The sequence below is a fragment of the Alligator mississippiensis genome, chromosome 3, assembly GCF_030867095.1.
Source record: "Alligator mississippiensis isolate rAllMis1 chromosome 3, rAllMis1, whole genome shotgun sequence".
Classification (NCBI taxonomy): Eukaryota; Metazoa; Chordata; order Crocodylia; family Alligatoridae; genus Alligator; species Alligator mississippiensis.
Window position 1 is genome coordinate 93,444,912 of NC_081826.1, and position 14,200 is coordinate 93,459,111.

The 14,200-nt window shown below is 47.6% G+C and overlaps 1 long non-coding RNA gene across 1 annotated transcript in view; it reads left to right on the top strand.

The window, feature by feature from the left end:
- The window catches only part of LOC109283859 (uncharacterized), a 65,794-nt gene that overhangs the window by 3,879 nt on the left and 47,715 nt on the right, over nt 1-14,200 (top strand). Inside the window, exons 2-4 of the long non-coding RNA XR_002091158.1 lie at nt 542-624; nt 1,325-1,410; nt 3,745-3,805. This is a non-coding gene — a long non-coding RNA (uncharacterized LOC109283859). The remainder of the gene's footprint in view (nt 1-541; nt 625-1,324; nt 1,411-3,744; nt 3,806-14,200) is intronic.

A 14,200-nucleotide genomic window follows, 5' to 3' on the forward strand; every position in this document is an offset into this window, starting at 1 on the left:
GATTTTAAAATATAAAGTGATTTGGAAGCCCAAATTTCTAAGTTGAGAAGAAGGATAAAGACTAAATACAGTGAGAAAAAGAAGTTCTTAGTACCTCAGAGTTTGTTGCTCATCCAATTTAAAGTGTAAATAAATAGAGTCAAACATAACATACACTGTGTAAAACAAAGTGAATAAAGTATCCAAAATGGAAGAAATACTCAGAGATCTTTAATGGCAAGGGATTGCTTATAGTGTTAGCTCTGCCTCAACACCTTGAGTGGATTAGAACTGCCTTTTGAACTTAGTTCAAATGCAAGAATAGAAAATAATGGTATTTTTTATTACATAGCACAGAGTGAAAACTTTAATCCTACTTCTAGTGAATAAGTACTTATTAACAAAAACCTGCCTTTGGAAAAAAAAGATATTCAGTTGAATTAATACTGGAAAAAGATCTAATACATAAGTGGGAATAGAAGCATGATACTTTACCACTGTTTAATAAACTAAAGATGCTTTTCTGGTTTTGACATTTCTGTCTGTGCTGCTTTTACTTCAGGTGAGACCAATATGTTCACTGCTGGCTGATAGAGGTGCACCACATTAGGACTCCAGAACAGATCCAGGCTGTACAATTGTCAGGTACTCAGAATCCTCCTCACTTCTAGTATTTACGCAGATGTACATGTCACCAAACTGGATTGAATTAAACCTTTCCCCTGAGATGAGATTGCTGCAACTCTGCCATTTATGTGTTGATGCAGTATTGGGAGAACAACAGTGCAGGATTTAAACTAGTTGTCTTGTTTTTAATTTTTCACCTTTTTTTTTCTTGGCAAAAATACTTATTAGTCCATCATCATGCTCCTTATCATACATAAGCACCTATCCAAAGGTTCCAAAACTAACATTTCAAAACATGGGCGGCTGGTGCCTCTTGAGTAAGGGGGGGCACTTCCCCCCCCCCCCAGTGACCAGTCATCGACGGGGGGGTCCCCCACAGCCGATCCCACCAACCCACAAGTGGCAGCATCGCGCTGCTGGCACTTCTGAGCACACTGCTGACACTTCTGGGACAGCGCTAGCACTTCCGGGTAAGCCCCCACTCCCTGGCCAGTGCTCTCAGGGGGAGCACCAGCGCTCTTGCCTGCTCCCCCGCCTGGGAACGCTGGCTGACGGGGTGCACCAGCGCTCTCAGGGGGTACATGTGCACCCCCGTGTATCCCTACGCGTCGCCACTGTTTCAAAACATTTACAGAGTAAAATGCAATACAGTAAATTGCTCATCTAACTCAAACATTACTAAAAGTCAGTTCAGATAAATGTATTGGTTCTTTCCTAGCCTCCTGCAATTACCTTCTTCCACCCTGAAAAAAAGGATGTGTAAAAGGTTAACCAGAAGATCAATAAATCCAATCCAAGTGCAAGGTAAATTCAAAGTAAAAAGACCTTCACAGAACAATCTGCCTGTAACTCCATCTCATTACAAGAGAGAATGATCTCCAGCTTTGCCACCTCAGCTGCTTGAAAACATGTAGTGTATTTCCAGGAGAGTGGTATTAGATTGTTGGGTTCCAGATAATATACCTTTGGAGCATAAGGTCTAAAGCTCCAGATGGTGGAAGGCTGGGGCTAACAGGGCTTAGTTCCCGCAAACGCGGGACAGCAGGTAGGGGCACAGGGCATCCCAGGCACAGGCTCCAGGTGGCTGTAGCGGGGGGGGAGGGGCAAGCACGGACTCAGACACTCGCAGCCTGGCATGTGGATCACTGCCCAGCACAGCAGGCAACTCTAAAACTAAGAACTTGAGTTCATCTGGAAAACCTATATGTAGCTAGTAAAGATTATAAACTTAGTATTCTATGCTCTCAGCTTGAAACTCAACTCAGCAAGCAGGCAGCACTTCACTTTCTATTTCTAAGTGGTTTCAAGATGTAACCCTGAGCAGAGCACATTACAGTCATCTAGCCTTGCAATGACAAAGGCGTTAATGAAAATTAAAGAGACTCTGCTGCCTCAGTGAAAATAGTGAAATAGCTTTTTGAAGAGCTAACCACAGTTACCAAAGGTCTACTGAGTGCCAAATGAAATTTCTCTTCTTCACATTTCTGGGGGAACTCTACCTTATGTGAAGATGTCAGGAGTAAGACTCCAGGAGCCATGCAGTGAGTGCAGTCACACTGGAATGGGAGTCAAGAGGTGGATTGCTTTCAGTTTCAAACCTCTTCCCTAGGAGGTGGTGTGGTGGCTGCTGCAAGAGAGGCCACATGCAGCTCTTCAGAAGTTAATATGCGTCTCCTTGAATCTTTGCACAAGCACACAGTAAACAGCTTCCAAATGGAAGTAGTGCCCTCCCCCCACAGCCCCAGCCATGTGCTGCCTGCAATGGCTGCTTGCTGAAATGGAAGCTGGTTACTGTGTGTTTGTGCAAAGATTCAAGGAGATGCATATTAACTTCTGAAGAGCCACATGTGGTTCCAGAGCCACAGGTTGGCCACCCTTGTCTTAGAATCACAGACAATTAGGTTTGGAAGGAACCTCAGGAGGTCATCTAGCTCAAAGCAGGACCATCCCCATCTAGATAATTCCAGCCAGGGCTTTGCCTAGTCGGGCCTTAAAAACCTCCAAGGATGGAGATTCCACAACCTCTCTGGGTAACCTGTTCCAGTGCTTTACTACCCTCATAGTGAGGAAGTTCTTCCTAAAATCCAACTTAAACCTCCCTTGCTGCAGCTCGAGACCATTGCTCCTGGTTCTATCATCTGTCACCACTGAAAACAGTCTAGCTCTTGAGTGTTTCTCCCCCTGGGTTAGGGATAGAAGTTACACATAAACTGGTTTAAGTGATCAGAAACTGGTTTAAACCTGTAACAGAACAGAAGTTCAGTGCACATAAACCAGTTTCAAAATGTCTGAAACTGATTCAAAATAAACCTAGTTGAATGTAGTATCAGACTTAACTGATTTGGGTCAAACCGGTTCATGAAACTTCTGTCCCAGACCCCTTCCTGCTTCAAGTGAAATCAGAGTCCCCCAGGATCCCAGCATGCTTTCCAGCCCTGGGCTGTGCTCTATGCTTCAGCAGAAAAGGGTCGGGGGAGGGAGACGGGGCAGGGACTGCCCCCACACCACAGGCAAAACCTGTCTGGGGCCAGGGAAGAGGCATTAAACCTCCCCCTTCTCCTGAGTACAGAGCTGCCCTGCCATGCTAAACTTACTGCTAGCTGCAGCTGTGGACTACAAATCCAGAGGCACCACCTCTGCAGGAAGCAGGAAGAAGAAGTGATGAGCATCCCTGCAGAGTTCTTCTGATGTGCTGCTGGACTGCAAATCCCAGAGACCTCAGGGGCAGCAGGAAGAGGGATAAAAAAGACACAGCCCATGCCAGCTACATTCCAGAGAGCTGTGCTATAGTGTCCCCACCTTCTGGCCTGAGTTACTGTAGGCATGTGGCTGCAAAAAGTAAATGTCTGTTCACTTGTTAGTCAGTTTAATCTCTGCAGTTTAGACCGACTGTAGTCGGAATCGATTCAGCCTCGGGCTTTTTGACTGTACTTAGCCCTGGTGGTGAGTTCACCCACTTCCTTATGGTGTCTGAACCTCAGGAATTAGAGGAAAAGAAAAAGGGAATAAGCTTAGGAAGCAAAAAATAGAGGGAACAGAAGAGAGGCCACAGAAGAAAGGTAAACATACTGGAAGCTGGAAGTGAGAGGGAAATAGTGGAAAAAGCTCTGCTCATACCCTGTTTACTCTTCCTTTCAGTATCCACTCTGCCATTGTATGACTGAGGATATGAAGCAAAATGGACCTATGGTCTAAACTAGTAAGTAGCAGTTCTTGTGTTCTTATAATGAGAAATTCTGTTCTCAATAGATACTTAGACTCAGTAGGTTCTCATCACCAAGCTAGCTAAAGTACCTTCTTCTGGTGCATTAAGGTAGCTGACTAATAAATGGCACATTCTCTCCTCCTCTCCCCACAGGTAGACGTATGTGTAATAGAATATGGTAGGAAATATTTACTTATACATATACCTACATGTAACCTGTGCTGGCATGCTAGGCCCGGTGATGTGCCGGATTTTGGATGATCAGAGCGCCAGTAGTCCTGGGACCCACCTCAGGCAGGTCTGCTGACTCAGGTGTCCCGTGGAGGGGTGTGTGCCTCACTCTCACTGCCCAAGATTTGTTCCAAACCCCAATAATTACATTGGTTTCTTTATTATGTACAACTATATACAGAAGTTTGAATAGAATTTACAACTGCAACATTAGGTGAATAATTCTGCAACGTTAGGTGAATACAAGGGTAGTCCCACTTGCATCAAACAACCTCAGTGATTACATTCACCTGGTTATAAGCCTTTAAAACAGCTTCTTCCCCATAACCTAGGTTGATTTCCCTCTGGTCCCAATCCCCTTCCCATAACAATAAATGGCAACACAGTTTTAACTATGATCCACCACTAGATGGCAGAGGCAAGGCTTCTGCTGCTCAGGGGAAAGTAGACTCTGGTCTTTCTTGGTAACTCAGCAAAAACAAGTCTCCAATCAGCCACTGCAGGTAATAGGTTTCTTTTCTTTAGTTTCCGTCTATGTTCCTGATCGTACACCTCTGACCCAGGTGGGGAATCAGCTTCTCCTGGGATGACTCAGGCTCTTCTCCATCCTGAGCTCTGCTCCCCAGCAAACATCAGCTCTGTTCCCTCTGTCTAGAGAGGGGAGGGGGAAGGAGGGGCTGAGTCTCTGCCCCTCTCTCCAGGCTGATGTTGCTCTCCTCCAGCTTCTCCCCAGCTGCTTTCCCTTCCCTCAGCTTTTTATTACGGGTGCACTAATAGAGATTTTGGGGGCTGATACTGATAGCCAATATTTAAGGAGGTATATCAGCCGATACCAAACCGATATCCGATACATATGGCATCAGGTGGTAAGTCCAGTGTGGTGGAAAGGGAGGAGAGAGTGAAGGGGTATGGGGGGAAAATCAACACCCCCCTCAGTGACGGAGGGGGCAGCAGTAGGTGCTGCCCAGCCAGGGCTGGGGGGGAGCTGCGGGACAGAGGCACGGCTCATGTGGTGGGGACAGATCCCACCACTACTTGCACAGTGCAGGTGCATGACAAACAGGTCCAGGGAGGTGATACTTCCCTCTACTTGCACACTGAGAGGGCAGTACTGGGGGAGGGGGGCATGTGCCCCCAGATCTGCGCAGCATGGGGTGGGCTGCAGCTGTGGGGTGGAGCTGGCGCTGTGCGGGGCTTTTCTTGCCGGGGGCTGGGCTCAGAGCAGGTTCTAGTGATGCCAGAAGGAAGCTGCAGCCACCCCAAACTTGGCCGCATCTCCACTCCCAGCCCCGCATCACCAGGTGCAGCCCCAGATGAATGCCCTTCCTCCACCCAAGTGCTGGGAAAAGCCGTTGCTGCGCCAAGTGGCGGCGAGGGGCTAGGAGCGGAGCTGCAGAGAAATTTGGGCTGCACCACTGGAGCCTGCTCTGAGCCCAGCCCCACAGTGAGAACAGTATGCAGCACCGGCTCCGGCTCCACCCTGGAGCTGCTGCCCACCCCACCCCACACAGATCTGGGGGCACACGCCCCCTACTCCTCCCGGGGTGCAAGCAGAGGCAGGAGCCGCCCCCACCTCATAAGCTGCAGCTCCCTCCTGCAACCCCCCTACACCCCAACTGGGCAGCACCTGCTCCCTCCCTCACTGTGTCGGGGAGTTGATCTGCCCCCCTATGCCCCTTCCCTCCCCCCTCCCCTTCCAACTTATCAGCTGGAGGCAGCTCTCCATGCTGCTAGCTCTGCTCCGTGTTGCGCTGCGGCTGTCACTGTGCAGCACAGGCATTTATTGGCTAAATTATTGGCCCCATTGACCCGATATCTGATATAGACAATTTTCTTTATATTGGTACCGATATGATATCAGACCGATGTATTGGTGCACCTCTACATTTTATGGTTCTGTAGTAGCCAGTCAGAGCCTGGTCACAGTTCAGATGCTCCAGTAAAAAGTATGCATTGTGCACAGTACATCCTCCATTTGGAAAAGCTGCTGCACCCTCTGCAAACTATTTTGCTGCCTTTCTTGCAAAGTTCTTAGGAATAGCCCACTCACTCAGCCTGCAGCCAAGCAAAGCTTTGGAGCTGTTCTATATGTATTGTGAGAGACCTCAAAATTTAAAAAATGTAGCTGACACTTAGGAGAGAAAGTGATATGATTTGTATTGGTCTTCAATTCCAGGGGGAATTAATTCCATAGTCTTGGGCTGGCTGTTGATAAAGTTCTCCTGCACAGCTGAACTTTACATTTAGTATAAGGATAGTTCCAAAGGAGCAAAGATGTTGAGAATATAAGAGCATGAAAAGGTGGGTAAAAAAAGAAAGGAGAGGGAAGAAAGAAATTCAGGAGGCAAAAAGATAAAGAAAGTGGGAATTGTGAGATAATTATGAAAGAAAAAGGTAAGCAAAAAATGTTAAATACCAGGTATCCAGCAAGAGGTAAGGACTGGGATCACAGCCTCTGGCTCTGGGTGTCAAAACTAAATATCAGATGAGAGGCAACAATCAGGAGTCATAGTCACTGCTACAAGCACCAAAGCCAAACATTAGATAAAAGGAATTGAGTGTGTCTTGTCTTTCAGGCTATTCTAGGAAGGGCCACTGTGAACATATCCTATGTTCATTTGCTTCTACTCCATTCATGCTAAGTGCCAAAAGAGAATAACATAGTGGCCTTCTTGGACATACGGGAGTCCCAGCTACCACAAATGCTCAGTGAGAACTACTCCAAAATGTTGTTTTCTAGTAAGGAACCTGCAAGTAACTTAAAGTTTGTCTTTTTAAACTTTTAGCTTGAAACATTGACAGGGCCAAGGCCTTTCCCCTCCATTTTGATGGGACTGTTCATGGGAGTTTCATAGTTGCAGAAATCCCTGCATGAGCTCAAGATAGTGATCTATACTATATAGAAGTTGGGGGGAGGGGGGATATTTTAGAATTCCCTGAATATCCTCAAGTTGTTCTGTACTCCATGCTGTGAAAATTCCATTACCAAAAGTTTATGGTATAGAAATACTGAATTAAGTGAAGGTTCTCTATAAGCTTGATCATTTAATATCAGGAATAACCTGATTGCAACATTGGTTGTGTCCTTCCTACAATGATATACTGATAATAATCAAGCTCTTTTGGCAGTTGCTGACTGGTTAAACTGCAGTTTACGCAGATTAGCCTTTAGTCTCTAGTGCTCTTTATTTTTACATATGTAATCATCTGCACTGCAAACGGACTAGAAACCAGACCAGAATGATGCCCCTTTGTATCATTCAGGGCAATGAAAGATCAGTTTCCAAGTGTATAATTTAAGAATTATTTAATATCAGTTGATTACAAACTCCAAATTTTTATTTTTTTAATTTTAAGAAGGCTTGAGAAGCTAGAACTATTTAGGGTTAACAAGAAAAGACAGCTCTGTGAATGCCATCTACATAAATATTATCCAAATGATGGATGGGTTTGTCTCGGCCGGGCTGAGCCGACTCGAGGTGATTCAGAAATTACTCGTTCGTCAGGGCGGGCTGGTGAATGGAGAGGCAGACGAGGTTTAATGGTTGCAAAAAACTTTACTTACGTCGCGGGTGGCTGCGACGGAAACGGTTCGGTCGTCTGGACAACAATGTGAGTTGCTCCAGCTGGCGAGGCCAATGCCAGTAAATCCGTCCGTAATTCAAGCTGGCGGGAAAAGGGTACATCTGGGACTGCGTTTGGCGACGGGAAGAGGGATCGATAGGTGATCAGTCTATCGATCAGCTAGCCGCGAGTCGGATCTCTAAGAGGCACTCTGCAGCGTGCTCAAAGCTCTTCGACTTGGGCGGAAGTCGCGCTACTTTTTAAACGGCCAGCAAGCCAATTACCGGCCGCCACGTGTGAATAATTTAGCACTAGCCAATTGCGGGGCACGAATTTGCATCCGAATGGCGGGAACTCTTTGCACCGTGCATTTCTGTGCTGCAAAGAGAAATGCATCCTGCAAAGACAGCTGCAAAGTGGCTGGAACTCTCTCCTGCATGCGGGTTCTTTATGCAGCAGAAACCCTCGCTGTGCAAGAGGCTCTCAGGTGGCAAGAAAATTCCATAGTGCCAAGGCACCAAACTCACTGAGTTACGACATGCCCCCTTGCCGACGGCACAACTGGAATTTTTGACACATGAGCACATCATACGGCATCTTTGTCAGAGGATTCACTGACTTGGCAAAGCCTTCACAACCTATATATATATATATATATATATATATATATATATATATATATATATATATATATAAATACATAAACAAATAACTTTGAACACATAACAACAACAGTTGATCATCGTCCGATTGGAGAACAGCCATCTTCTCCTATAACAGACAATGTCAGTAAACACCCAACAAAATGAGAAAATAGCGTCACAACAAGTCCTGAGCAGATGGGTTCTTTGCCGTCTCAGTGCCTCCCTCGCAACTATCACTTTCTGGCTTCGAATGGACAGCAGTCTGATCCCACAATCAGGTGGTTGTGGATTACCGCTTTTGCTGGGGTCAAACCTGTGAAGAAAACAGAAATACAAGACAAAACACAACGAGAAAGACTCATAACTGGCTTCACTGTAAGGATACTGGGTGAACATCGGAACGGCGAGTCATCCAGTTGTGATGAACAATAATAGGGGGACAATCAGGCTTCTCTTCCAGTTGGACAGAATAGGTATTGGGATATTGTCCTGGCCGTTGAACTGTCCCTTTGTGAACTTGTGGATGAGACTGATGAGGGTGAGGTATTGAAATCCACACTAACTCGTCAGGTTGGAACTTGGGCTCCCAAGGTGGGGGTTTTTGGACATTAGCTTCGTCCCATAACGGCTTAGCAGTGTTTAGTGAAATAAGGACATCGTGATTAAATTTAGTCCAATTTTTAAACGTCCCCCCTCCTCTAAGGCGAAGCTGCTCCTTGAATAGACCTATGTGTCTCTCCACAACACCGTTGGACTGCGGATGGTACGGCAGATGAAGATGCCATGCCACATTGTGAAGACAAGCAAATTTATCCAGAGCATTAGAATTAAACGGAGATCCTCCATCAGACTGAATTTCATGAGGAGGTTGCCAGGTGGCAAACACAGCAGTCAAGGCAGTAATAACAGCAGTGGCATTGCTTTTTCGTAAGGGAATAACCTGCAACTGTCTGGTCCCCAAATCAACCACAACTAGTCCTTTATTTGGCGGTTTAGATCCTGGGAGGGGTCCCAGTAAATCTACCTGCCAAACTTTTCCTGCCTGAAACTGTGAAGAATCGAAAGCTCCGATCTGATGCTTGGTTTTATGACACTTCTCTTTAGCACACGTTTCACAGGCCTGAGCTACCTTTTCCCAATCCCGCCGGGCTCCATATGAGGCCGGCTCTGTAATGGTTCGGCACCAGCGTTGATGACAAGCCCGTGGTCCCGGGTGACCCCAATTTTCGTGAAGCCATGCGAGAAATGGATTTACTTCAGGATCAGTGGTAGATGTGACAGGCAAAGCTATGTCAGTCCGGAGTGGATCCTCCAAGAGCTTATCAATTACCTCATGTACTGGATCAATATCTGGATGATGGGACTTAGTGTGCCTAATCAACGGAAGGCGTACAAATCTAGTTAACATCCTCCAGATGTCTCACCAATCATCCAGGTTTTCGGAGGGAAAAGCTGTGCCCGTAAGGATTTTGTAGATATACTGCGAATCAATTGTGATGATCGGAACTGGGAGTGTATCGTTATGATACATCAAACAATGTTCTAGTACCTTCAGGAATCCTAATAATTCACATTTTTGGGACGAATTATCATCTGGGTCGGCCTGGAATATTTCCTTGTCGTGACAAGCTTTACAGTAGTATCCATAGCCTCCTTCATGTTGGGAGGTTCCGTCCGAGCCCATCCACGCTGGGGCTGAAGTTCCATACAGCGTAGGAACCTTTTCCTCGTCTTCTGGGCTTGGATCAGGTACCGTGTCTTCCAACCTCCAACAATGCCAATTATAATGGTGGGAAAGTACTAACGTATTCCAGGTCTTAGACTCCCCTTGAAAATGTGGGTCTATTCTTCCCGCGTCCAGCAAGGGTAACAATGTGGCACCAGGAGCACGTAACATCCCATGCCCCCTTGCTAACAGCTCCACCAGTTGTCCAGCTAGGAGAATCTTTCTCATAGCTCCATATCGATGTTGCGCTGCTTGAAGCGTCTTATGGGCCGTGTATACTAACTCATCGCGGGGGTTGTGCATGACAGCCCACACGTGGTTGGTGGTGAATCCAAGGGTTACGGTTAGTGGCTCACCCAGATCGATGGCATGGAGTTGTGTACCTTTAACCATGGTTAGCAGGCGAAGCAGATTCTGCTGATCCTTTTCCATCCAAGGCGTGGACTTTCGGGACTTGTCGCAAATCTGTCGCTGTAATTTAGTGAGGAGTGCCAAATCGCTGGGTTCAACATAATGTCGATACCAATTTAAATGACCCATCAGCTGTTGAAAATGCCTCTTAGTGACAGGGTGGAATGTTTTTAGCGGATCGATGTTAGGACCCTCATGCGAGACTCCGTGGTGGATGGAACCAGTGTATCGAGTGCCAAGGAATGTAATGTCATCTACAGGATGTAGGCTTGACTTTTCCTCGTTGATGGTCCATCCCTCACTTTGAAGGTGAGCAACTAGTTGGTTTACTACTCTGGCAACTACAGAGCTATCGCGACCCATGATGGCAATATCATCCACATAACTCCAAATTTTTAATTCTTTTTCTGAGGGAAGAGAGTGCAAGGCTCGAAAATTCTTCAGGGTGTTATTCATGGCACCAGTGGCTAATGATGGAGCGTTACGATATCCTTGCGGACAAACTGTCCACCTGTACATGATGCCATCAATACACATGTTCAGTATTCCTTCCGGGTCAGTTATTGGGATGGAAAAGAACATATTTTTCAGATCTAATGTAACTCCGACCCACGGACTTTGCTGGAACTGTGCCATCTCAAACATACACTGAGGCAGAGTAGACGGATTAGGTTGTTGAAGTACCTGACACCTTTTATTGACTTCTCGATAGTCCACGACCAACCGGGCTTCATTAGGCTTCCCAGGTTTCGCAACTCCCCATCCTGATGATAGGTAGGTGCTGGCTGTTACGGTCTTAATACAGCCTCGTCGCTCAAGTCGCTGCAGAAGGTTAGTAAGGGACTGTTTCAGAGAATCCTTAGTTGGGATTGGCCGATATCACCAGGTAGAAGTGTCACGAAGCGTTGGTCGATGCCAGTCCTGCTCTGGGATAATTACGGGTAGTGCCTGTAGCACTTGCTCCTTGAGGTCAAGCGCTTTTATCCCCGGGATTCCTAAAATGTTGATGCCCCCTAGAACAGCTTCTAGGGGATATCGGTGGTCCTGAACCCAAAACTTGACCTTCGTTGTGATGGCAATAGCGTTAAGCCCTTGTACCTTGATCGTCTTGGTGGTCTTTTGATGAGGTATTGTTGAGGTGATCACATTGGTCTGAGCTCCAGTATCAAGAAGAAAGAATACCTGTTGTTGGTCATCCGGATCGAAAGGGTTGTAAACAGCGAGTTCAGCGTATGGTCGAGAATCAGTAGGATCGGGTCTGAGTTGAGGAAGGCCGCCGGCAGAGCCAACGGCCATTACTTGTTTTTTGACAGATCCTCAAAATTAAATCCCAAAGCTTCAGCCATACTGGCCTGGGCCTTGTCGCCCAAAAGTCTCAGTTGAGTCTTTGTTAGTCCAGAGTGAGCGAGAAGAAATCAGAACATAGTTCTTTCCTTCAGAGTTCTTTCTTTTGGGGTCCTTGGAGGTGACCCCCATGGCTCTCGCCGAGGGGTATACCCTTGACGCCTAGGCCTCAATGTTGCAGCCAGGTACGCTGAAGGTCAATCCCTTGCGTCATTAGAAGCTTCCTCATCTTGCTTCATAAGTGCCTGCAATCGTGGGAGATGGCCTAAAAGATTTCCCACTGGTTGACCTGCCATCGGGTTCAAGAAGAGTCGGAGTGTAACAGCATTCGCTCCTCCGTACACCTCCACGCAGGCATCTATGGCTTCCAAGGGCGTTGGAATTGCCCCGGGGTCCGATAGGTGACGATGAGCCCATCTCTCTTTACGCTGGACTGCTGTCAGTCCCATTGGATTTGTTCTTGGGATCCATGAGAGATATGACATTCCAACTATAGCCAGGAGAAGTTGTTCTGCCGTAGCCTTCTTCGGGCAACCCTCGTGCCAGGTGTGAAATTTGTGGTTTACCTGTCCTACCACAAGCGCCGGGAGCGGGATGGGCCAGTGGGCACTGTCCGTGACCACATTCAAATCAGTAGTGCGCCCTCCGCTCCACGCTGCTTGTTGTGTCAGGGCACTTGCTTCTTCCTTATCCAGAGTGTCGGATCCAAATTCCACTATCAGTCTTCCTAACCACATGGCCAAGGTTTCTTCCGGCCTGATCTTAGATTCTTTGCAAAGCTCTTGAATCTCTGGTCTGGTGCGTGTGCAAGAGATAACAGTGGTACGCGTGGTACCTTCTTCATCCTCAACATGCTTTGTCACAGCTATTGGGTAAGCTGCGGCAGAGAGAGGGTTAAATTCTGTATCTGGGAGCGTTGGGTATAACCCTCCTCCCATTGCCCCCTCCCTGTGGTAAAGAGGCGTGATTGCAGGGAATGACATCACCTCAGGAGGTGGAGTCACCAAGGGAATCCCCGCCGGGTATTCCAAAACTCCGCCCCTCCTTTCCGGGTTCCCCAGGTAGCTAGCGCTTCTTTCAGCGCCATTTTCTGCCAACAGCATCATGCAGCTGGCACTGTTAACAAACGCTGCTCCGGAGCCCTTTGCTGTCCGCTCCAGCGACTCTTTACCCACAGTATGCATCTGAGCCTCCAGATTTGCGTATTCCCTTAATAGGCCCGTTACTGCACGGAACAGCACATTTACCATCTTTCCCTTTTTCTATTTAATTAGACCCCACTTCGGCTTGTGATGGCCTTTAGTTTCCAAATCCTCCCGTAGCTGAACGAGGAGCTCATGGCCCCGCGACTCAGGCACCAAATCTGGACAGTTGAACCAGTCCGCGGGGGTGGGTTCCCCCCCCTCCTTCAAGTATCGGGTGCATTGGGCGAACTCCTGAGCGGGGGTCAGCTTTTCTGCCTTCCGCGCTTTCACCCTGGCTAGGGATATTGTTGATGTTTCCTCCAGGGGCCGATAGTAAACCCGGTCGCTCCCCATTATGCATGCAAACTCCCCTAGGGATAGCTTTGTTCTCCATTCTTTCACCACGGCTTCTTCTCTTTTTACGGAGAAGTAATCATCAATACTTCTTTCCTCCCCTTCTACCGCCTGGTGGTAAGCAATATGCGCCCATAGATCGTTAGCGTTCTCTACGTGGCGGTTCCCGGTGCGCCAGGGGCAGCACCCAGTTAAGTTCTTCTCCATCACCGTGCCCTTTAATCCCATCCTCGTCGCCATGTCTCAGCCGGGCTGAGCCGACTCGAGGTGATTCAGAAATTACTCGTTCGTCAGGGCGGGCTGGTGAATGGAGAGGCAGACGAGGCTTAATGGTTGCAAAAAACTTTACTTACGTCGCGGGTGGCTGCGACGGAAATGGTTCGGTCGTCTGGACAACAATGTGAGTTGCTCCAGCTGGCGAGGCCAATGCCAGTAAATCCGTCCGTAATTCAAGCTGGCGGGAAAAGAGTACGTCTGGGACTGCGTTTGGCCACGGGAAGAGGGATCGATAGGTGATCAGTCTATCGACCAGCTAGCCGCGAGTCGGATCTCTAAGAGGCATTCTGCAGCGTGCTCAAAGCTCTTCAACTTGGGCGGAAGTCGCGCTACTTTTTAAACGGCCAGCAAGCCAATTACCGGCCGCCACGTGTGAATAATTTAGCACTAGCCAATTGCGGGGCACGAATTTGCATCCGAATGGCGGGAACTCTTTGCACCGTGCATTTCTGTGCTGCAAAGAGAAATGCATCCTGCAAAGACAGCTGCAAAGTGGCTGGAACTCTCTCCTGCATGCGGGTTCTTTATGCAGCAGAAACCCTCGCTGTGCAAGAGGCTCTCAGGTGGCAAGAAAATTCCATAGTGCCGAGGCACCAAACTCACTGGGTTACGACAGGGTTGATGGACTATATTCAATAATTCATCAAGATAGTGT